Consider the following 24,643-nt stretch of genomic DNA (forward strand, 5'->3'; position numbering starts at 1 on the left):
GCCTTCTGCTCAGGTCAGATGAGCAGGAACGGGCCTTTGTGTACAGGTGATTTGTTGGAACAAATTTTCTTGACTGATTTGGACAATAAATGTCTTTTTGCTCCAAATGACTCACCACTGACTGAGCATGGACAGGATGAGTTTTTAAAAGTATTGAATATGGATCCGTCGCTTTCAGTCCACTAATGATAAGTGGATTTGGCTGAAATGTAGCAGACAGACTACTTGATTAGCTTTTGGTGCTGATCCGGATGTGGGAATTCATCGTCTTTCTTTCTTTCTTTCTTTGTTTGTGGCCATAACTATGGTGCTACATTTATGTGCTGATGGGAAAGTCAGGCATCTAGGCCTTCCAAGTCGTTGGCTGAACAAAACTGCATTCACATGCTGTTTTGTCAGAAAATCAAACCCAGAGGACAAATGATAAACAAACAAACTTTTATGGATGCTGCCGCTTTGGAGAAGCGTTTAGTGTTTGTGGAGGTTTGTTCCTTCCAGCTTCATCCCTGTGTTTATCCAGGAAAGGATCGCTGAGTGCTGCTCTTTTCCAGCAACATCCTGCTTCACATTCATACAGACATTATACACATTTACAACTGGATGCTGCCCAGTAAAACCAGTTTTCTGCTGCTCGAAACTGGAGCAATAAGGGGGAAAGTATCTTGCTCATGTAGTCAGTGCTGTAAAAGGAGAAAACCTTACTTGTTTATCTCTACAGATTTTTCAGCCAGTTCAGTTCAGAGGCTTGAACCCGCCGGCCTCTTTCAAAAATCAATCATGTGTTGACTATAACCTACTGCATTTTTTCTGTAAATTAAAACTGCATAAATGGCCCTGAAACACACACACAGGCTTCTGTATTTGCTGATGTTGACGTCTCTCGGTCAAAGCCTTTGTGCCAAGTTATTGTTTGAGCAGGTAAAAACAACAGGCCAGCAGTCAATAGCAGGAAGCGAAGGCCTGGCCGGCCTCGCAGCACACAGCTTTTCAACAGCGGAAGCGATATCAAACGCATAAAGTCGTAGAGTTATATTTCAGCACAATATTTGTCGAGTCATGTTGGCCAGACAAATGCTCTCCTTCATCACAAAGCCAAGAACGACACAATCTTCCAAGAACTTATGAGATAAACATAACAACGGTTGGTGCAACGAAGAGAAGCTCTGTTTCACACACTATAACGGCCAACATACAGCGAGGCTTTCACAGTTATCACAGCGCATAGATGCCTGTGTATCTGACCAGAAATACCAAAGAGGAACTGCATTACTGTAGCATCAACGTACCTATATGAGACGGCACCATCACCACATCAAGATAGAATAGTGGTTTATTAACCACACACGGTAGAAATGAGCTTTTTGTCTTGTAAACATGCTTTCAGCTTTCACATGGAGTGTATGTAAGTATTTGCATAATCTTCAGTTGCAGTTCTTAAAGGAATTCATTTAGGAAAGGATCTTAAGAACAAAAGGTAAAGGTTATCGCGAGCAAGCACTTTAACATGCTCAAATATGTCATGTTGCTACTACTGTAAAGCTGCAGAATATAGGGTTCAAAAGTTCAGTTCAATTGATATTAAATGATTAAACAATCGAGGAACTACCACCAGGTAGTTTGGTTAGAGGTATTAACCCTATACTTAAATAATTATTAACCTAATTATGTTCGTTTTCCACCCTGTTTTTGGTGGAGAGAGAATGTTTTTTCCAAGTTATTTAGATTTAAAGGTGGTAATAGTCACATTTAGTCACATTTATCTTCCCCTTTTCGGGGACTGTGTCACATGCGGCTCCGCTTCCTGAAAGTGTGTTGTCACCCTAAAAGTACACCCACTTCAGCTCCTGGATAAATCATGTGTGTATCAACTGTATGTCATATATTAAATGTGCAAAAATGAAATGTTTTACAAAGTGTGAGGGCTGAAAATACTTTCTGTTGCCTCAGGGCAATAATATGCAGTAGAGGGTTAGAGGATTAAGTCTCAGTTAGTGTAACGTCAACATTTAATAAGTGAAGGTTGCTAAAAAAAACAACCCAAAACACTTTGTTCTTCATGACTAAATAAGGATTTGATTACGGTGTCTGGTTTTCACTGTATCATTAATCTGGTATAGTTTTGAATAACGCTGACATGATGTACCTTAATAATGATGCTGATATGTTTTGGATATATTTTGTGGGACTGTTTTTCTGTGATTCTTTCAGGTAATGATATCATACTTTATCTCGATTATGTATGGAGTCCTATCATGAATTGTACATATAAAGGTGTCCGAAAGATGTGATCAACTCGGTGATATACATATATACATGTATACACCCTGCTCTTTGTCATGTTGGCCATTTGCCTGATGAAACGTTGCCTCTTTGAGTCCAATAAAACTTTTTAGGGAGCTCAGTGTGCAGATATTATCCTATCTTCTGTAAGTCCTGGAAATGTCCTGGTAACATTTTCCTGGCGGTAATTATTTTGAAATAATTTTGGTCTGGCAGTCCTCAGATTAAGAGGAGGAGGCCCGTTTCTACTCTGTGAAACCACTTCCTGTTGTCCAATAGACGGATAGACCAGCAGGAAGGTGGAGGAGGAAGCTGTAAATGAGAAATTGATGAGAGAGCATAAGGGTCGGTCGCATTATGAGCGTGATGTTCCCCATCTTGTTAATTGTCCTTTCATCACGTCGGGGAGGCGATGATTACACACACACACTGTAAGTGTGAGTGGGACTCTCAGCACTTCGGCGGGCTTCAGGAGGCCCGGCCCCCGACGCCCGGAAGACTTTACGTTTGTGTTTTGGCTACGGGACCTGATTGAAACTGTGCGACCGTTCCAACTTCACATTGTTTATGTGCTTGTGCTACTATGTATGCGCCCATGTTTAGGTTGAGGTGAAAGATTTCTTTATTTTCCTTCAGGCCTTGCCACGGTAGTCCTGAATACCTTCGTGGCTCTTTAAGTCCGACGGGTGTAAAAACTGAACGTCAGTCAATGAAGTGTGCAGCCCAAGGAAGCAGATCTTTCTCGATACGTCGACATTCTTTATGTGGGTGTTGGTGTCTTAAGCTGAGTGGATAGGAAACTCTACTAAATTTTCATATGAGAAATCCACATACCCGCTCGCACACATCGAGCGACTGCAAGGCACCAGGTGCTGTAGCGTTACAACAGGCGTGAAATTAGTCCTTTGCTGCAGATTTTCAAAAGGTCCAGTTTGAGGGGGGAAAGAAAGCGACAGTCATGCAATAGCCTTGATGGTGAAGGAAATATACCACATGATTTCATTCTTGGATTTCATCCTGATCGCTACCACAAGCGCTAATTAAATGGTTATCTCAGTGCCCCGTTTCATTTTAATTCCATCATTTCCATTTGATTTGTAACACATGTCCGAAGGTATTTGTGCTTTTTTCCTACCAGTATGAGAAAAAAACGGAGCAGTAGGACTTCTCTGGAGCTCAGTATAGAAAGTCAGTATTTACACCTTCTAATTGACAAAGTGTATTTTCTTTGGGAAAGTGTGTCTGTTGAGGTGTCACCAAATACACCAGGCTGTTAACACGTTGGACGTTTATGAGACACGGATAAATAGAGTGTAATGTACCTGCGTCTGACAGAGGAAGTAGTTGAGTTAATGACATCTAGCTGCTGCTGCTGCTCATATCGAAATGCAGAGTCTTTGAAACCCCCGCAGGTTTCCAACAAAGAAAAAAAGACCTGAACCAAATTGACAAATTGCCTTTTTATTGGCCCCGTCCTGGTGAATCCAGTATTGTGTAACTCTCCTGTGATAGACTCTATATGTGAGCACAGGTCAAAACCAAACTCGTCCTTCTCAGTCTCACTTCATAAATCCCTCAGTTTTGTGGTGTTGGTTTGTGAATACAACAATATGTTGGGAGAGAACGGTGACAAGTGGTTTACGGCTGTCTGTCGTCAGTAATTTCATTGACCAGATGGTGACAGGTGACAGTGAAATATGCAAGGACTATTTACTTTTGTTATTTTCAAGAAAACAGATTTCATTTCTAAATAAATAATTGCATTAAAAAAAAATCTCAAATAATATTTCATTCATATATTTGACCAGTTTTTACATTTTAATTTAATTAATGACATTTGTATTTCAAAATGCCCTTCTTCAAAATATTTCATTGTGGTGTTTTCCCCAATGACAGATTATATTTCATAATGTCAGCCAGCCCCCTGCCTCTTTTTAAGATAGCAAGCTCAGCGTTAGCCTGTTAGCTTGAACAACAACAATGCCAAAGTTACTCTAAATCAACCAAGCAGAGGCTGCTGCTGTAAATAAACACAGTAACTAATTGAGTTTAACAAGGCTGAACATGATACCTACATGGGCCGCTAATACTAAACACTAAACCAAAGAAATTAACCACAGAAATGTATTATGTATTGGAAAACAGTATTTACAAAATGCACTCACTGCCCTCTCCACAACTAACATAAGAGAGCTATATCAAGTGAAAGCTAGCTGACGAGATAGCCTAGCTAACCTTAGCTAAAGATGAACTGCGGAGCACTGTAGATGTGTCTTGTTTTTTCTGATTTCATTTGACACATGATGTACTTTCAGAGGGATGCTGGGTGAGCTGCAGTCGTTGGGTGATACAGGGGAAAAGAATGACGTGTGAATGCTGCTTGTATCCTAACAGAGGAGAGAAACCAAAGGCAACACAGACTATTTTCCAGTGGCTCAACTCAACCTTCTAATTAACCAGACATTGAATATCCCAAGAAGTTCATCAATCAAAGACGTCAAAAACCTGAGAAAAGTCAAGTCCGTCCAACTCAAACACCGCCGAGGAATCTCCTTCAAACAGTTCATCCAGAAAGTAACTGGAATCCAAGGTGTGTGATCATGTGGTCGTGTGTGTGTGTGTGTGTGTGTGTGTTTGAAAGTCATTCAGCTCTTCAACTCAGCTACTGCAGCCGTCTAGTGAACAGAGAGAGGTGGAAAATACTGCAGATTATGCGCAGCCTCCGGTCTTTGCAGCCTCAAGTGAAGAATTGTGAAATGTCTGCTGACAAATTCGACATGTTGTTTACATTCATGTTTACTGTAGCAGGAATATTTCAGCTCATTATTGTAAGATGAGACTTTTTCCCTTTGCCAACCCACTGCTACTCTCATGCAATGTCATATAAGCGATGGTTTTTACAACTGATTGGTTTTTATACTTCCTGGCTTGCAGGGAGCGAGTGGGTGAGTACAAAGGCTGAGGGGGAACTCTCATTCCCACAAACATGCCACATTCAAATCAGAATCACACTGATAATTACCTTTTTATGACCTTGAAATCATTAAAAATGACAGTGATGGATTGCTACAGAGAAACAATATCACACAACCGCAAAAAGCTTTATTTGAATAGAAAGGAAATGTTTTAAAATACGCTCTCGTGCATTTACAACATCCTGCATGTCTTCCCACGAGCAGTAATACTGCAGACGAAACTTTGTAAAACAGATCAGATTTCTGTAAGATTCAGTAGTAATGATGTGCTGTCAAGACAAACATCCTGATGGAGGATATTTTCACTTGCATGATAAACTGATTTCATCTAGCGAGGACAATAAGAATCAGTAGGATCAGTTGCATATTACTGCACACGAAGGAAGTTGTATTTAAGAAGTAATGTCTTGTACTGAAGATTATTCTGTTATAATAGAAACACAACATGAAACATGATCAGTAGCGACATCACTTGTGCACCTATCTAGTATTATATATACAAAGGTGTCATATTTGGACTTTTTGTTGTAATCTCATAATAATTAGGTGTATGCGACCCCCTTCAGAAACCGTAATGCTTTAAGGTTGAACTGGATGTGTCTCTGGGTCTGAGGAGAGACCAGTATAAGTATTAGCCGTGGCTCAAAACTACATTTCTGATGTCCTCAATCTGATATTCTGGACTGTCAGGCATGAAGCAAAAGAGCAATAGGTGTAACAGCTCAGTGAGGCCGTTATTAGGAACTGTGGTGCTTTGAGCTAAATGCTAACATCAGCATGCTAACATGCCCACGATGACAATGTTTAGCGTTTTAGCACGTTAACACGAGGGGGACATGTATGTCATGACCAATCCATCCAATAGTTGCTGAGACATTTCACAAATTTCACACACGTGTCACACTTATGATGGCGCTGGAGGAAAAGTCAGGGATTACCCGTCTTCAGGATTCATCGTCTGGGCACCGTGGTTATGTCGACCATATTTCATGGCAATCCATCCAATAGCTGTTAAGATATATTTTAGTCTGAACCAAAGGTGGCCCGAGCTCGGCATCTCAGACGCTAAAAATGAAACAGATATGAGACTGTTTACAATCACAGATGACAATGTTAATCTTCAAGGCTGGAGTGTTAGAAATCACTAATTAGCTTCATGAGTCCGTTGCTTCTTAGATTTAGAGAATTATTTGTGAATGCATGATGGTTTACTCAAGCAGAAGTTCTTAATTGCATCGTTTAAGGACCAAACTGTAGAAAGATGAAAAGCAGAGGCCACACACATGGAGTCTCAGATTCCCATCATCACAGTGAATTTATCACAGCTTCTCAGAGAGTCAGATATCTGTGATGTTCCCACCTCTACTGTAGATCTCCACCGCTCATCAGTGAACGCTTAAAATGTCAGTACTTGGTTCTTGGCTGAATTTAAGTGGAAATAGAGAGAGCGTTAGTGTGTGAAGAGCTCATAATTTTTAATCTTCGCAAATTGGAAAAAAAATCCCTCCAGTAGTAAACTGAGTTTTTGCACTCTGTAACCTCAGCTGCACGTAATTTTCATCCTGATTTACAGCTCATGGTAGGAAAATCCCACCTCCAGGAAATCAATTAAGTGTGGGAAGAAAGCTGTACAAGTATGGGAGTGTGAAATACCAGAGTCTAGAGTACCGCACTGAGTCTGTGGAGATCCTCGCACTGAGGGGTGTCAGGTAGTGTCTTATTTCTGCTGCTTGATTGACTGTGTGGATTAGCCTGAGGGTTGGACTTCACTAAGAATCCCCTGTAATAATGAATAAATAATTTGACAGTAACTGTCTTGAAGTAAAGAAAAGTCCAAATCGCAGCAAGCATTTGAGGCTTATGGTATATTTGACAGCTTTTGGTACTTGATGCAACAGATGCATCTCAGTCAGCCTGTACAGAAAAATGACAGAGGTTTGATACCCAGCCCTGCATATGACTCATACATCATACTGTAGATCAGCATTAATGCTGACATGCACAACATTACGTAGAAAAGGATTAGTCATTTCATTTCAGGGCAATCAAAAGCAGCAACAATGACTCTGACGATGATGATGCGAGATGACGCGTCTCAAGGGACTTATCCTGCGAAGAATAAAATGTCTCTGAATTATGCACTTCTTGTTTGAAAAGATAGAGTTTAGTCAGAGACGCTTGGGTCCAGGAACTGATAGTTTATAGCAAATGTTTATGCAGTTAGATTTGTTGTATTTGTCTGTTTGAGGGAGCTCTCGATGAATCAGAGACGAGGATTCTGCTGAGAGAACGCATTAATAAACATACGGTCTTTGCAAATATAGGGCAAAGGGAGGAGGGTTCGTCGTGGACGGAGCTGCAGCGAGTGAGGCTATCCGTGCTGTACTCCTGCATGAATATGATTGGACGTTACTAGCCCCACAGCTGTGAATTAACCAATGATTGTGAAGCATCTTGCAAACTTCTAATGGCAATCAGCTAATACATATATAAATATTCAATATTCAGTATTTTCAAATAAAATCTCAAGGTTACGAAGTTAATAAGACGTATTTTAAAGCCACTATGTGTTGGATTTGAAGATTTCATACTTTGCTGCCCCCCAGTGGTAGTATCAAATAAGACACTTTCCCACAGACCCAACACACAGACAGCATAGACTCTCACTTTATTACTAAAAAGAACAATTTAAAAGATGCTATTTTACACATATTGGCTTTTAAAAGCTTACGTTTGATTTGGCGTAAAATCATTTTCTTTGCGCATGAGAAGAAACGCATGGGATGTAACTTTTGGATAATTTAGCATCCACTCTGATATATCTGGGACACCTCCAGCAACATTTTGCCTCATAAACACATTTGCTGACAAGTTCACTGATTTAAAGCGTCCAATGGGAATCCTCAGGAAGAACACATTTCTTCCAAAGAAAATCTGTTTTAAGTTGGTAGGCACTCCGCTACCTTTTTCTCTTGGCCTCTTGGCAGCAGCGTGTTAAGATTAGTCATCCAGAGTTGTCACCACTGGCACGTCTCGACTTTTACCAACGTGTTACCTCATACACATGGAAATTAAACCCAGCAACCATATCGGTCGTAGCCAATTAAACCTGAATGTTTTGTCCCAAACAGCAGTAAATATGGAATATTGGAGCACATTTTACGTTCCGTTTTGTATGAAGTCATGTCTCTTTACAGATGAATACCTGCTGTTTATCTCACTTTGGAATCACACAGCCATTTTGTAATCTATATCAAGATTGAGAGGGATGCTGTAAGAGTTCTAGTACATCTGTCACTTTGTTGTGTTACTTTTTTCCAGACGATTAAATGTGTAATCTAACTTGAATCTTCTGTAATTTATGACATTTCAAGCAGATATTACACAGATTAGGTGCTATATTTGTTGTATATTTGTATTTCACCTCAAGAGTTCAACAAATCTGACAATGATTCATGCTTGTTCCCAACCAAGTCAATTGCCTTAAAACAAAATATTTTCAAGTTTACAGCACAGCACTTAATTTAGTGGTACAGTGTAGGCTTGTAAAATCAGCTGAATCCAGCTGGCTTACAGTTTTACAGCAAAGTCTCAATGCTTCAACACTTTAAATGCTTTCTTATGCTTTTACTGCTCAGACCTGAAAAGAAATTACTGCACCTTAGGTGAAAATAATTAGCACACAGGAGTTTGAAACAGACTTTCTTCAGTTATCCCTCACACTCTGTGCTGCAGCAGGTCATGATACTGAAGCTCTGACCAGCTAAAGTTTCTGCTGTTTTAACCCTTGAACTTCTGTTGGCTGTGACATTTAAAATGTTACTCTTGCACGTAGTAAAATGCGCCTGTTTGTCATTGCAACATTTCCTACACAAAGTGCAACTATCCAACAATCAGCCGTATATTGTGTTGTGTTTGATTTCATTGAGCTCCACTTCCTGTCGATGAGCTAACAGACAAAGAGCTAACAGACCAAAGGAAGGTGCTTCAACTAGCTGAAAGCCATTAAATTAAACCAAAACTCAGGCTATCTTTTATGTTTTTCATTAACTGAACTATTGACAGGTAAATGTAGAGCGAAAATACTGATGCTGTGACACCTGTATCTTTTAGTAAAGTTTTGTTTTTCACAGAAGTTGGATTGATATTGTCTTGGACATGTTATCCCTCATCACTCCCTCCTCTCATTTCCTGTCACCTCTCTACTGCCTTGGCAAAAGAAATACCAAAAAAGAACCTGCATTAGAAGTCTCAGTCCTGTGTTTTGCATAATACAGATTTTTCCACCATTCATTAATAAACTGTGACAATACCACAGCACAACCGACTTCTACACTGTACTCCTAGTTCAGTTCTCAGTTCTCAAGTTCTGATCAATGAAAAGTGCCAGTATCAATACCACTCCTGCTAGTATGAAACCAACCGTTGTGTTATTGGTATTGAGCTCATGTTGAACTAACATCATCAGACTGATCACTGAACATAAACAGGGAAGTCGTTTGGTTCAATGTTCAAACTGATGCTTCAGAGAGCTCATACAGTATGTAACTGCTCTAAAAATGTTCTAATATGTAACTTTACACCTGAGAAATACTTAACCCCAAGAAAAACAAAACTACACATTTAGAGGTTTAACAGCCAATAAATGACTTTAGGACCGTACTTCTTTCATCGGGAGCAATTCACATAGAACGGACACTGTTTTTCTAGCAACTGAGCTGCAGAAAATCAACCAGATCTAATCATCAGAACATAGAATTTAGGGAGTTTCCACTGCAAAGGCCTGTAAGCATATTACTGTAGCTACATAAAGGTTTATTATAGTAAAGGTGAAAATGATGTAAACATGATGAATTGCTTTGCTAAAAGCAGTCACGCCCAGATAACACCATATGTTTATGTGCTGAGCTCTATTGAAGAAAGTCAAAGCACCGAAAAAGGCTCATTTTATCCATTTTATTCTTGGTATCGCTGTCAGATTCATACATTTTACTGTGTGTTGGATAGTCTAACAGTAATGCAGTATGCAACACATTGTCTTTCCAGATGTTGTGTTAGCAGTATAGTAAGTATAAAGGTAAAAAAGACAGAAGTCTCTGGCTGTGAAGCTACACAACATCACAAAGCTAGAAATAAAACCCAAAGTTGATTTCATTTTAAAGCTGGACTGTTATTTATCATGAAGAACCCTACTGTTAGCTCACGTAGTATATCACAGATCAAGGTTCAACTTTATTTGTCCCAAAAGTGGGCAATTGCTTTTGCAGAAATGTACTCAAAAACATAAAACATACATAAATCTATAGGTGTACATGTTAGACAGGGCATCCTGTAAAAGAAAACAGAAGACGGTAAAACAAAGTGATAAAATAAATACAACCAGAGTGCAGTTCCTGTTAAAAAAAAAAAAGTATTTTAATTAAGTAGTTTTATTTCACTTTATTGAGAATAAAACACATGTGGAATAAGAGGCAGGTACTGTGGGTCTTTACTGCAAACAGTAGTGACGAGGAGCACTCAGCCCTTAATCGTCTGAAAAACAGGGAGGAGAAGAAGAAAATGGGGAGAAAATGGAGGGTAACATAACCACAGTGATTAGTATGAAACACATCTGTAGCCTTTTTAATAAGCGGGGCTTAAAATAATTGCCCTGTGCATTGTTTTTATACTGCCCAGCCTGCCAAGCTGCAACGTTTTAATAACCTGTACTTATTCTATACGCTCTTAATTTGAAAATAACACCATTATAAAGCCTTGTTGGTGCGTTTAAGCTGGAGCGTTGGTGGCCCCTGATTTGGGGGTCTGCATTAACTGAGCTGTAACTTAAGTTCCATTCAGCAGCTAATTATTAACTAGATCAAACGTCATGGAAATCAACAGCAATTATTCATCAGTCCAAGCCACGAGCGTAACATAATAATTTACGGAGCAGAGCGTACAGTAAATAAACAACTTGTAATACTTGACCACACGTAGGAAAGTAGATTCATCTTTTTTTTTTATGATTTCAAGATAAAAATTACTTCTGTTTGTTTTCTGTAGCAAACAAAACCTTTTTTTTCTACATTTCACTTATTTTTACATGACGTCATGTTATGCTCTGCACCCTTTTAAACTGCTTTTGAAAACCTGCTGTACAAATAAAGTTTATCATTATTATTATTATTTCTTACAAGTCATCTGGGGAGTAATTAGCTGAAGCAGTGTTTGTGTATCCCCGTGTGTTTCTTCAGGCCATATAACCTAAATACACTCATTAGCCTCCTGCTGTATTTATTTTGTCATCGCACCCTTTCTTCGTGAGGGACTTCAGGACAAGTGGTCAGGAATTTGAAACTCGAGTCACCAAGTCGTTATTCCTCCTCAGTTGACACGTTGCCATGTGCGCTGAGTTTGTCTAAGCTGAAACGTGGCCTAAATGTGGGGGGGAAAGTGCAGGGGGAGTCGAGCTTTGCCGTGTTCAGGTGAACATAATGCTACAAAAAGAGGGATGTTGTTGTATGTAGATGCCTCCAAGCAAATACCATCGTATCTGAAGGTCTCATTCAGGACTCCAGAAGGGAAAAGAGTGCAGCTCCAAATGATAAATTCAGTTACGGCAGAAAGCTGAAATCCAGAACATATTTGAGTCTTCTGCGGGATGTTTCACTGCTGCTCAGGGCTTTGGCTGCTGTTTTTGTAGCACAGACATCCAACTACCCCGAGCCATTCAACTGAATGTTCACCTGTTACCTGTTCACTGTAGACATGGAGGAAAAACGCCAATCCTGCAAACACAGAAAGGACCAGAGATGGAATTTAAACCCAGGACTTTCTTTTTGTGAGATTGTAGCTTTCTTTCTTTTAAGTTAAGGTGCAGGAATACGCTACGACTGAATCTGGTATTTTACGCACCATGATTTCTATTATAGCCTTTAAACATGGCTGCCTACCTTTACATGAAAAAGTAGACTTTGTTTGAACTGTCATCTATTTTCAAAGTTTGCTTGTGGTCAGTTTAACTCTCAGTTTCACTTCTGTTCATTAGTAAAGTGGCACAAAGGAGACGTACTGCTGTTTAATATATGACCCCCTGCTCACTGTGTTTAGGTATCCTGATAAATGGTTTTAACTGACATCTGCCAGCAAATCATTGCCATATCTTCCAATTTAATCCAACAAACCATCCAAATCACGCTGTACATGAAGCAACAACAAAAGGCCACAACATAGAGCTCCAGGCCAGAGAAGACAAGAGGAAAAGAAAAAAGAAAATAACAATGAAGTTTTGAAATAAAGTGAAACAACTCCGTCATACAAACACTCCATACACAGTCAGTCTGTGTTGTTACTGTAGCTAAAATGTGTGTATTGTCAATGCACTGGGTTTTTATAGGTAATAAACATCTGAACTGGACTGAAAACTCTCAGAGGTCAAGTTGCACAAATACTCCAAACCCCGAAAAGAGAAAATAGCTGATATCATTAAGCCCAGTAATAATGCTGCTCGGCTCATTGGTCTAGCTTACGTTCAAATTCGGCATGGTAGCTTATAACTATCTAGTTATTCAAGTTAACCAACCGCTGACCTCCCAAAATAATGACTGCCGTGGTTACAAAAGCATCATTATGATTTTGTTTTTGTTTTGATTAGTTTAGTGTTCTCCATGACCTGGCGTAGAAGTTGTTGTCATATGGGAGCAGCTGCTCTTTTGCTTCAGTCTCGTAACGAACGTCCCTAATGGAGCTACGCCGGCGATGCCTTGCTCAAGAGCACTTTTGTTTTTACCAGCTGCTTCATATATTCAAACAGGCCACCTTCTGACCACAAGGTCGCTTCTCTTACTGTCAGGCCTTTGTGCCACATGGAGAAGTACTCTACCAGAGCTCCAAATGTAAATACCTCTCTTGTTAGTTTTTGCTCCGGCCAGGCCTTTAACAGGAACTCAAGCTGTGCTAGCTCGCCATTAGGTCCTGGCGAAAGAAAAGACATAATTCAGATTATTAAGTCAGTCAGGAGGGGGTGGAGGATTGTCAGAAACACTGCAAATATTACACGACTCTAAAATACCTTCCTAATTGAATCTGTCAGTGTGCCCTCATCTGGCTATTACACACATTTAACTCTTTGTTCAGGGTAAAATATAGACTTCCATGAACTTTAGTAGGTAACCATTTCATGCAAATGTTTTCTTTTTCACACATTGACACAAAGCACTACTGTTTAACATTGTACAGTCCTAAAAAACGGGGCGTTTTAAATAGATTTTATTAATCTTTTGCATTGGTGTGAAACATCTGCAGAATACTAAATAACTCAACAGTTGTTTGAGCAGCGCAGGTGCGGTCGACGTCTGTCGGGAGACAGAGCTCGGTAGTCGGACTTGGAGATTTACCAAGCATGTTAAACTGTAGCCAATTTTACAGTCCTAAATTATGTGGCCCGGCTTGGAAAAATAAGGATAAGTCAAGGGGTAAGGGTGAGATTCGCCAGCCGAATCCCCTTACAGAAGTGCAGTGTGGACTGTCCCCAGCCACTTGCTGAAGACATAACATATTACTGTTGAGGATAAACAGCACATTGGGAGTTCTCTGTCATCCACACAGAGACGCAGACTCGCCCGGCCAACTGTTGGGACAATGAGACGCTAAAGAGGATTCAGTTTGAGCTGCTGAAACGTTGGGTGGATTGTGTTTCATTGAATGTGAGTTTCTGAGATGAATGGGACTCAGTTTATGCTTCAGGATATTCTAGAGATTAATTTGAAATCCAGCTAATACTTATGTAATATATTTGGTCCTTTATGCGTGTTGCCACACTAGACTGTATCTTCCAATGTTGTGACATAAGGGAATGTTTTTGGGTTTGTTTTTTTGTACGTTTGTAGGTCAGGGTTGGGTTGCACCAACTATTTGTGAATTTAGCTACTGGCTAGTTTCAAGCTAGCGGTTTACTTAATTGAGTTGCACCATTAAAATTTAAGAAATGTAATTTAATTCTTTTTAAAAACTTTTTTGAGTGTGAGGTCAGATGTCCACCTACAAGTCTAAACATCAACTTAGCTAGCTCACGTTAGCTTTAAGGTTATGCAACAGTTGCACCTGGAAGTTACTGGGTGTAAATGTTCAGTAACAACCAATTTCCATGTAAGAGCTCGTCTGTGTGAAGCAACTTGTTTTAATTAAGCGATGTGTAAATCTTAGGAAACACAAGTTTGAACTTCAGCTCCAGATGTCTCTGACTCGCTGGCATCACAAGCACCGTGAGAACAGGACCGCTGCCACTGACTGACAAACTGTCTCGTAACCTTTTTATTTATTTCTCATACATGCTCTGGACATCCTCATTATTTACTTTGAGGATGAAGAGTTCGATGGAACATTTGGACGATCAAGGACCACTGCTCTTTATATTATCTTGCCTGCAAATTACATTTGATTTAGATTCAAGCAAAACAGATGTGACTCTTGCTTTATCTGCGCTGAGCTTTGACCAGATTTATTGAGCAAAACCTACAACTCGGAGGACGTGAACTTTGAGCACAATCTGTTTTTCTGACACATTTTATCCAAATAAATCCAGCCTGACATAAAACAGCTTGACATCAAACAATCATGACTTGCATGGAATTTCAAAGCTGCAGATGCTCGCCATTTACAGAAAATTGTCGCAATAGAGGACACTGACTTGAAAGCACATCCTGATCCTCTCACTCCCTCCCCTCTGATTACATATTCATGGACTTGCCCCCCCCCCCCCCCCCCCCAAAACGTTGCACTTCACCTTCAACCCCAATTCAAGCTAGTTAAGTAAGATTGAGCAACAAGGAAACAGCAGTGCTTGGGAATCCATCAGTTTCTGCTAGTTGGAAGAAGAAATTAAGATTAAGCAGCAGTGCAGAGGAGTGAGAGTAAATAATGTCAAATTGGAAACAGGGTCTCCTGAGATTTTGGAACATCTGTTGGGGAGTCAGGTTGCTTCAGCTCTCGTTAGGCCTGCAGTTTACCTCATGTGGCGGTTGCCAAATGCCCCTCTGCTCCCTCCAGGCACTGTCCACTGTTTTACAAACAACCTCAGAGCTGAGGCCAAGACTTCATGTGCTCACGCTCACCTACACACAACCTTTGCTGTCCCCAAATGCACTTTTCATTTCCCACAGAACTGGTCTCACTTAGGGGACTGATGGCAAAGGGACTTCTGTGTCGCTGCAATTTGTGTGTTCAATTTGGTTAGATTAAGTACTTTGATAATCTAGGCTCTGTTCCCACAGAAAAGCTGCCGCTCTGATAACCTCTTTGTATTTCTCCCGTGAAATACGGACAATGAAAGCTACATCACGCTAGCAGATATAAAGAAGATAGATGTCAAACGTCAAGACAGCGTCCAAATATTGGCTGGGTCAACCTGTTTGCAGTGATGATCTCATTTCCTTACATATCATGATGTGTTTGTGATGTTTCTGTCTTCCTATTTTTTTTTCACACCAGAGGAAGAAAGGTAAAAGCATCCAAGTTTGGGTTGTCACATTAATGACACGATCGCCTCTGATGTTCAAATTGCATTTGACAGTGAACTTCCGAGGCACAGATGTATCGGCACGGGCCCAAGCAGACGCCGGCCTCAGTGCCAGACGACTGAGCAATCATTTGGAAAACACTGGCAACACCCGGTGTTTTCATTCTCAGCTCGCTTTTTAACCTCTTCGTAAACTTTTGGCGAGTCTCTCAGCTCTTTGCTGAGGGTCCCAGGTGACTGTGCACACATTTGGAGCCCCAGAAAATACCAATCTGACTGGGTGAGCACTGATGACGTGTTTAGACTCCATTGAAATGCTACTGTCCGTGGGATTTGGAAATTACAGTGAGAGTTCAATGAGAGCAGCCAGTTTGGGGGTTAAGGGAAGGTCATCCCTCACTGCCTTCCAAAACGGCTCTCTTGAGAGTCGACCTCTCTGTGTCCTGACCTTACGGCGCTAAAGCCATAATCTCTGTTTGCACGTCAAATTTTCTTTTCTAACTCCTACTGTCTCCATATTTCCTCTCTCCTGTTTCTCCTCCGTCCCCTCAACTATTTACTCTTTACATCACTTAGTTTTATTTTCTCTCCCTGTTTCTCACTCCTCCTCCCTCTTCTCTCCCCTTCCCTCTCCTTCTCTGCTTGTACTTTTTCTCTCTGTGTCTCCCTCAGCTATGCGGCCGTACTGCCAGGGCTGACTCTTTTGATTTGAGTGCAGTACATGTGGTTGAAATCTGAGGCCTGCTGCACTGCCAAGCCACAGGCCCTGTAATGGAGCACTGGCGCAGGAGAATAAGCCATTGTTCTTGGTGCAGTCGGTGGATGGATAGATGGAGGGAGAGAGGGAGGCAGCTCTAACTGAGTCTATTTAAAAAAAAAAAGTTGACTCTTGCTGAACACAGCCCCTGGGGTCAAAGGGGAGCCCCATAATCTCGTTGTAAATCCTACTCTGGGTAGCAGGGGAGGAAAAGCCGCCTGGGAGTCATTTACAGACACGGGATGCAGAGAAAACTGTCCAGTTGTGGTTTCCTGGACCGTCTGACTGCATACTGAAATAACATAAACAAGAAAGTCTTTCACCTGACGTTAAAGTATCATGGTAATTTGTTGAATGCTCCCATCAGCTCCTGTGTTGGTACTTTTTAATTGTGTGTCTCGGTTCATGCGTACTGACATGAAATGAACAAGAAAGTGAGCGTTTTACTGGATTTTAAATCACTTGTTCCGTGTTCATACCACCTCTAGTGTTAGGTGACGCTGCTTCTAAATTACCCCCAAGCACATGTTTTACATTTCCATGCACTAATGTCATGTTACTTATCAGCCGACATAAAGACCAATATGACATTTCTGTGAAGAGCTAATATCAGCCCCGGCTGATTTATCGCTCGGGCAGTAATTTTGGCATGACTCACTGTGTGTAATGTCAAAGGGGTTGCATGTAGTCACGAACCCACAGAGCTCTACAGAGCGTTTTAGCATCTTTCAGCTTTTTGTTTCATTTTTTCCAGCCGCAACTTTACTGATTGGTATTCCCTTTCACCACTCTTACCAGCCTCATTTCCGACTGCAACCGTCGGCTATTTTCTGGAGCAAAAAAAAAAATGATAACCCCTACTGTACGCTGGCTGCTCAGATAGACAAAGTTAGCAACTAGCTTGTTTTAGCTAATTCCAGCAGATGTGTTTCTCGGGAGTTGTTGAAGACCAAACAGAGCTAAAATGAGAGTGAGTATTGGATTTACACAAACATCACTCCAAATGAATGCTAATGTTCCTCTGTATCTGCTGGGTGTGTCAAGACTAGACTAGACAATCAATTAGTATATAAGGCCATAGTATGTCAAATGTTTGAGTGACTTTCAGCTTGTTGTGCAGCACTGCCCCCAAGTGGCCAAAAAACAGATTAATGTAGCTTTAATAAGATGATGGTAGGCTTTTTGTGTGAATGAATGTAAAGGAACAAGTACAATGTTTCCCTCTTTAATGTAGTGTAGATGTTTAAAGTAACTTTTAATGGAACTACAAGGAAGTACAAGTACCTTAAAACTGTTCTAAAGTACATTACATGAGTAAATGTATGTTACAGAGTTCAAGAAATTATTGAAGCTCCTGATACAAACTTTAAAATAAATCCACTCCAAGTCTGTATCGCTGATTATTTGCTTACAATCATTAATTCATCATTTAAATGGTTTAATTTGAATGATTATTGTTTACAAGAATATGTAACAGAAGGACGAGCGTGATGATGGGCCGCTAGAAAGCTGTGATTTTACATGTGGACTCAATTTATCCTCTTTCACTGTACAAACCACAATCAGGATGCAGGAGTCTGTAGCCTGACAATTTTCAACTTAATTAAAACTTGTTTATGACCAAGGGGAATGGTGAGTGTGCAAATTCTTGTTGATTAGCCTCACCAGCTGCAGTCCACATAACACCCCCCACTAATAAACCTTACCTCCCCTATAGATTTGAATACTTTAAGGGTTAAATTTTGTCTGGCAAAATCTTTTGTTTACCTAAGTGGAAGCAGCCAAATCATTAAAATAACTACAATGGATCAAGTGACCCTTGCTCATTAAAATTTATGGCAAAGTGAGATGGGAGTGCTGGCAAGTTGAGGCGGTGTCATCTTGAATCATGAGAGCTGCCAGCCTGCTGGGACTCTTGGTGCCATAAGGTCCTGAGGTTTCCCGCTTCACTTTTCCCATCAAATCATTTCACAACAGGGCCTGTACATCAAGTCAGCATACACTCCATCAAATACCGCCATTGTTTTTACTCAAAAAGCTATAAAACAAGGATAGTCTAATAGCTGATGTCAGGGCAAAGCCTAATGGAGAGATGCCCTCTCGATGTGATCTGACTTTTACGACGTGGTGTGAAGCTGTAACTTTTTTTTCTCACAGACGGGATGTTGGGAGGCGTCGGATGTAGGTGACGACAAACCACCATGAAGTTGGGTCTCGGTGCCCAATCAAATTGCCACAGAACTGTGTTTAATGTTCTCTCATTGAGTGTAAATGTTCATGAGTAGTCGCCCTGTCTAACAGCGGTGCCACAGAATACTGTATGTATTTGTTTAGCACGACTTCTCCTTGGAAACTCAGGTCAGAGTGTCTCGTGCTGCTTGAAAAGTAGGAATTCAAAAGTGAAGCAATTTGGACTATTGCATGCAGCACTGAATATTATAAGAATTGATTTTTTTTTTTCTCTTTGTCATCAGCCTGTGCTGTTAAACACTTCCCCATGCAGAGATTGCATTGGCGCAAATCCTGGGTCCTGTTTCCCAAAAGCATTTTAAGACTAAAAATATAATAAAATCCATCTTACGAACCCTCTCCAGTTTAAGAGATGTTTCCCCAAAGTATTGTAAAGTAAGTCGCCCTTAGGCATAATTGTAGAATAAGAAGGCTAAGAGTGCCGTAAGAAGCTCCACAACATGCAGGAGGAACCACGTGTGAAGTTTTTATCGTTAGTTATTGCATCTTTAAATCTATATGCCTTTCATTATGACAACTGTCGCTCTGTTTACTGATGTTTGATGTTACTGTAAATGAGTTGTTTAAAATTAGAACATAAGAAAATAAAATGTAGCAGACACACACACACACAAAAAAAAAAACATTTATGGAACTATTTTTGATTTGCGCCAAACTGGCCATGTGTTGTGTATCCACTGACTGATACATCTGCCAACCTCTTCTTCTCCTGAAAGGCTGCCATGGTCCAGACAGCAGTAATCACAGTCATTAGTGCAGCACTTTGATGGAGAAAGGAGTACGCTACTGGATTTATTTAACGTCAGCGTCACAGTGAAGTGTCTTTACAGCAGAATATATTCATCTCATGTGGCTGAAATTTCCCTTTTCTGATATTCTGTTTTCAGCTTACATATCTTTTCTCTTATTTTCATTTTAAGGTGTGTATGCCATTTTATTATATGGGTCTGAAATGTGTTTTTTTTTAATTTTATGGCAGAATGACATAAGGAAATTGATGACATCTATGTTGAAGCTTATAAGAACCGTCACCACTTGATTTCAGGTTTAATTTGTACTTAAGGGCAATGTCTGCCTCGAGTGGAAGCTATGTTAATAAAACTTTACTTTGAAACTTATTTCCGCCCAGTAGCATGCATCGTCATCATCGCAAGTCAACAGGTTGAAAGATGCTGACTGTACATTAAGCTTCCTTTTCATAACAAACATTTCATTCGCTTTGTGATTTATGTATTTTTAGGCTGGATGACAATGTCTGTCTGTCAATCGGCCCCCTGAAACTTTCATCATGAAAATGTGCACAGACAATCATCACTTTGATGATCCTCTGACCATCCATATAGCACCATCATCAGGTCAAATTTGTAATTTGACAATGACAATGACAACAATGACATTCCCATCAGCTTCAGCTGCACTTTGGGTTTAGTGCTAATCAGCAAGCAGTGATCGCGGTGAGCGGAAGGGTTGCAGTGGCTTTTCTAGATGTGTGTTGCTGAGAAGAAGACGACTGGATCTTGCTTCAACTTCGTTAATGTCTTCTTCCCTACAGACGACATTGACCAGCATTGTAAACTTGTAGGAGAAAACACAAGCAGCCCGAGCTGACCAGTCACAGCTCTGTAGCCACTGTAGCCCCGACGTGTAGACACGTAGCTTTGTCATCTGTGTGCGTAGGCTCTGCAGCTATGCCGTAATCCCTTAACACACAACCATAAATCAAGCTTAAAATTCAGCTTGTCAGTATTGTCATAGTCAGCATGTTAGCATGTAGAAGTTGGCATTTAGCTCAAAGCACCGCTGTGCCTGAGTACACCCCTCAGAGCTGTTAGCATGGCTGTAGACTCTTAGTCTTGCTCTCTTTGTCATCGGCCTTGGCTGCTGTAACACTTCCCTGTGCATTGATTGCAATGGTGCAAGTCTTGGCACATATGTTTGTGTCTGACCTTTTGCTAGGCCAAGACATTTTGTTGTTTCTTCCACTGAGAGCTGTGGCTCAAGGCTAGAGTAACACACAGTGAGAAGCTCAATATCCGTGTTGTCACAGTGAATAGAAGATGAACGGCCTGTTGCAGCGAGCTGCTGAGCTTTCACCAGCTCCTCTTTACTTGGTTTTAACGTCAGAGGATAAAGCAGCCACTGTCTAAAAGGGCAGCTGTTTCCTACCTCTCTGCATTTCTTTGGAAGGTGATGTATGAGCTGGCCAGGAGAAGAAATGGAGAGGTCTTCCAAGAGTCAAAGGCATTAGGTCACAGTAGTTGCTACCCCTGGTCTTCTTGGCCCGGGTCCTTGCTGTTATCCTCTGCCACTGTACGACAACCCCAACATGTGCGAGGGGTTACAGCAACAGCAGATAATCAATAAAATTCACGACACATTTCGTGTGATGGATGCCTCCTCGCTGCCCTCTGTGCTCACATCATCATTAGTAGTCGCGCTGACCGGGGCGATCCATCCTGATCAACAGTGAAGGTGTCAGAAGCAGCTATAAAAGTCGTTGTAGCCAAAGTGCTGCAGCTGAGTTTACCCCTTCACACCATTTCCCTTCTCACTGAACCGAAGCTTAACTCCCTCGGTGAAAGAATAGGATGTCTAGGTCACAACAAGACACTTGACTGATGAGGGCAAGAGGAATGGTTTCGGTTTACCGCTGGCCAGAGGGAATCCCAGTTGAGTTGAAAAACACCACATGGGCACAGTAGGACGCTAAGTGTCTGTCTTTAAGGCGCACACAGAGTCGAGATTCCTGACTGGCAGTGTGGTTATTCACTAACATCAGGGGAGCTGGATGATCGATCCCGGTTTAAAGTCTTCAAAAGCTCTGAATGGATGTTGGCATTTATTGTGATATATGCAGTTAGTGAGTTATTTGCTGGTTTGATTGCTGCCCTGCTTCCCAAAAGTCTTAGTACTTGTGTCTGGCCAGTTCTTAGCAGAGACAGTTTTCTGTCTCAAGTAGCATGTACAGATTTTTCCATGCACATCAGCATTGTAATATTATTTGGAAAAATAAACTTCCTTGTGTGTATATCATATTCTGTCATTCCAGGCAGAAAAACATGGATTATTTGCCATGTACTGAGGAACACAAGGGCTTTCTACGGCTCCTTTTTCATCAGCCAATCAGCAATTGATATAGTGCGCTCCGATTTTATATTAAAAGCAGCATCTGCATAACTGTCAACTACAGTAAAACAATTCCAACACAGCTTTGTATTGATGGGTCAAGGACAGAGGGGGTATGCCGTACAGACTGTAAAGCCCCTTGAGGCAAATTGTCATTTGTGATACTGGGCTTTATCCTTTGTAAATTAGTCCGAGTATTTATACAAATACTGGGAGTGTGCTTGCGTACTCACCTATTGACACGTGTAGCACATGAAATGTGTTTCACTGCGGCAGCACCATTTCTGATTCTCATTTCTGGTCCTCACTTATGATCAGGGGCTTTAACACTTTGGGGGAAATGCACTTTATTCACTTTTACGAGAGTTAGATGAGAAGATCGATAATACTACTACTCAATACTCTCACGCCAGTGGGTTAAGTATGGAGCTGGAGGCAATTAGCCTAGCTTAGCTGTTTATATCCGTGAATCATGAGGATGGAAACGTGTATTCATTTGCATTTTCTTTTTCTGTTTTTGTTGACTTTTAGCTAAAATGTGTGCTACATTTGGATGTAAACCTGACTTCTGTCCAGAGTTCAAAAATACACCTAAGAGTTCCTTTAAAACTCAATGATTTAATTATTTAAACAACAAACACTTTCCATCTTGTCTGTTTAACTAACGCATAAACAGAAGTATGAAGACAAGGTGGTGTCAGGGGAGATATATGCTGTATATATATATATATATGCTGGGTTGACGGATGAACAGTTTCTGTTAAGCTGACGATTGCAAATATTTGGGGGTTTTTTTAGTCAGGCAGTTGAAACAGGGACTGGTCAAGCATAGTGCTGAAATGTTTGACCAATAAGTGAATAAGCTAATCAGTTTCTCAAATGTGAGGATTTGCTCTCCCTGTACATTTTTGACAAGACAAAATAAGCAACTTCAGGACACACTTTGGGCTTCAGAGACTTGTGATGGATGAAATCTTTTGCTGTTTTCAGATATTTTACAGGCTAGACAACAGTTGAACTGCTTACTCCAGCATAGAAGACCTGTTTTGAACATCAATCAGCTGATTGTAAATCTACATTATATCCAATTATCCAATTTTTGCCTGGTGTAGTTTTCACTCCCGTTACTGCAGCTCAGTTTTCTAAATCCTCTGGCCACAGCTGTCGCTGGCGCAGAGGCATAAAAATCTCACATTTGGCTGCACGTGTGAACATTAGTTTAGTGTCTCTGCTACCGCTGTCAGCAAGAAGTTATTATGGGATGTACTCAGGTAGATGGAAAACTCCACAGTTCCTCAGTGTGGGCTCAGACCCCATCATCTCCTATAATACTTCACTGGCATCAGCTCTGACGATGAGGCCTCGTTCACGACGGGACACCCCATTGGCTTGATTTACGGGGACGCTAATAAGGGGAGGAAACCACTTTGCTTCACATATATCCGAGGATTACGTTTCATCGTGAAAGGGAACATTCAGTTGTTCAGTTCCTGAGTTGACACTGATGAGGAGGATCCTGAGGGACAAACTAGACGTGGCTCACCCGGCAGCGATGGATTATTATGTGTCGACTACTTGAAAAACACTATTTCCAGGAAATTGGACTTGATCCAATCATGCTTGGTATTTTAAGTCAGTTTTTATAGGACGTTGAAGGTTCCTGTTCGTTTCTGAAGAGTAATTTGAGTTTAAATGCGCAGTGTCATATAATTACTGGTGATTTTAACTCGGAGCTATTTTGCCTGTTCACAGTAAAGCATTCATGAGCTGTTACTGTACATGTGGGCGCTGTGGTCATCAGTGGTGATATCGCAAACACCACACAACCTGAAAAACAAGGTTTCATTGTATAAACGCTGTTCTAGCGCAGGTCAGAGGTCAGAAAGCTGTTACAGAAAAGCACCTTCATGGTTTTGTTTACAGGAGATTCATATAAATATTGCATATTTCAGCAAATCAATTCTGTTTTTATATATTGCTGCCATTTTCCAATGCAAACCCACATGTCTGTACATTGATGAAACAATTCTTCACTACCAGATAAGAACTGTCACTGAAATTGACCTAACAATGAGTTAAACTTGAGCTTGAAGGTTCATTACTGACCTTGAAAACAACAGAATGAAGAATTCTTAGCATAAGGTCGGGGACGATGTTGACCCCCGTATCTGTTTAAGGATGGTCTCTGGCATCTGATGTTACAGTAATGCCCTTCTTGATCTTTTTCCAGCTGTGTCATGCAAACGAAATTCTGTACTTAAGTAACGGGATAACAACTGACCCATCTCCATGACAACGGAGCAAACTCTATACACTGAGGAAGGCCATGAGATGTGTGTGAAAGCTTTGTGGATACAAACAAACTTTGAAAAATGGCATTAATGGGAAACAAAGGACGCCTTGGAAGATTGAAAATCAGTATCAAAACATATGCATGCCTCAGATATATAGTGCATGTATTTATTAGTGATTTTTAGTTAAAGTGTTAAAACATTAAAACCCACCAGTATGGTCCTTTCTAAGGTGCTAAGGTTCCCTGGTATCATGCTCATGTGAAAATGATGCCTCCTTTCAGCAGCCCTGAAACTGTCACTCTGTTCACCTCATTTATCTCGAATTAATCCAGTTTACAGACATGTTAATCTCAGCAATGAGGCAAGAGTCCAAGCAGACAAAATAAATCAGAGTATGGATTAATGCATTGCCGTTCGGGGTGAAAGTGCCGGGGTGTTTGAGAAGAGCCACTGTTAAAACAGGGGG

The sequence above is a fragment of the Enoplosus armatus genome, chromosome 10 (assembly GCF_043641665.1).
Source record: "Enoplosus armatus isolate fEnoArm2 chromosome 10, fEnoArm2.hap1, whole genome shotgun sequence".
Lineage (NCBI taxonomy): Eukaryota > Metazoa > Chordata > Actinopteri > Centrarchiformes > Enoplosidae > Enoplosus > Enoplosus armatus.